Genomic DNA, 1,716 nt, shown 5'->3' on the forward strand with positions numbered 1-1,716 from the left:
ATGCACGGGTGGGGTTCCTCAGCCTGGCCGGCGATCAGGGCTGATCAGGGCCATCTTGCCCAGTCCCGATCGAGCTGATTGGGGCTGGCTGACTGGCTGGCCGGCCAGGGAGAGGGACCATGGGAGGTTGGCTGGCCATGAGAGGTTGGCTATGGGAGCGCACTGACCACCAGGGGGTAGTTACTGCTTTGAGCATCTGGCCCCTGGTGATCAGTGCACGTCATAGCAACTGGTCGACTGGTCATCCGGTCGACTGGTTGTAACAGTTGCTTAGGCTTTTATATATAGACTAGAGGTCCAGTGCATGAAATTCATGCACTGGTGGGGTCCCTAGCGGCTGCTGGCTGCCTGCCAGGTACTCCTCCCTTCTTCTGGCTGCCTGCCACCGAAACCACCAGCCGGGGCCACTCTCCCTTCCCCCGGCCAGCCCCACCCCCTGGTTGAATTCCCAGACGAACTACTGGTCAAGAGGACAATTTGCATACTACACTTTTATTATATAGGATATCTGTCCAAATTTGTTGGGGGGCTGCCTGAAAGAGTGATGTGAGCTGCTCAGCTTTTTAAATCTAACTTGGAACTCAGGATAGAAAAGTGGTAAGAATTGCTCAAAAACACTGCAAGGTGAACCGCAACCTGCAGGTGCCTAGGGCAAAAGATTATGGCTTTAAAATCTATTTGACTGTCTAAAGCCCTGGAGGAAAAGCTGGGGGAATTTTTGGAAATTAGAATAGTCAAAAGCACCCATGTATAGATTTTTAAAATCCATATGCATGCCCACGGCAAGACATGCACTCATAAAAGACCTGAGAAGACCCTAAGCTCTCACCTTGAGCATATACCTGGGGTTAGTGCAACCCTGCTGAGTGTTGGAGTCCCCAGCATAGAGACAATCCACAATGACTGGAAGAGGTGTTTGGTTTTCCTTGTCTGTTTATTTTTCCTCTTCCTTTTCTTAGCTCCTGGTGTTCAAGAAATTCTCTATCAAAACATTAGCTGAATACAAGCCAGAGAATTCAGTAACCACATACAGAAGGCATACCATCTTCGTAAAAATAGCTTGGAAAATTCACTAAACAAATGAACTCTTATAGTCTTCAACAATCAATAGAACAGAAAAATCTGGTCGAGGGTGGGGTGGAATCTGATTTCCAGATATACCACGTTGTCATATTCAAAAGTCCAGTTTTCAGCACTTCAGTCCTCAGACAGAGGAGATGAGAGGTTCTGAGGGCAATGCTGTCCTGCTGACCCAACAGGACCCAGAGGTGGGCTTGGTCCAGCGCCAGCTTCAGCCGCTGTGGGGCGAGGCGACCGCCAAGGTGTTGGTGCTGAACCTGATGGTGCTGGAGAACCCGAGCCCTTCCACAGCCCCCTTCTGGTTCCAGGTCAGCTTTGAGTGCAATGAGACTCTGGCGGACGACCTGGAGTTGCAGATCATTTATGTTGGCTCAGCTGAGAGTAGGAGTTTGATCCAACCCTAGATTCGGTGCTGGTTGGCGGTGCAGGGAGACACGTGTTCATCTTTCAGGCTGATGTCCCCAACTCATCCCTCCTCCGTGAGAGCGATGCCTTCGGTGTGCCCTTGAGCCTCATCACCTGCACCTACCATGGACTATTAAGGAGTTCATCCGCGTGGGCTATTAAGTCAACAATGAGTACCCCAACCCAGAGATATGGAAGAACCCAAAGCCAGACCTCTCTCAGTTCCAATGG

General features: G+C 50.5%; 1 pseudogene; it reads left to right on the forward strand.

The window, feature by feature from the left end:
• The first annotated feature begins 1,217 nt into the window (after positions 1-1,217).
• On the forward strand, positions 1,218-1,706 carry LOC102258839 (annotated as a pseudogene).
• Positions 1,707-1,716: the final 10 nt, after the last annotated feature.

Source organism: Myotis brandtii, unplaced genomic scaffold (assembly GCF_000412655.1).
Source record: "Myotis brandtii unplaced genomic scaffold, ASM41265v1 scaffold40049, whole genome shotgun sequence".
Taxonomy (NCBI): Eukaryota; Metazoa; Chordata; class Mammalia; order Chiroptera; family Vespertilionidae; genus Myotis; species Myotis brandtii.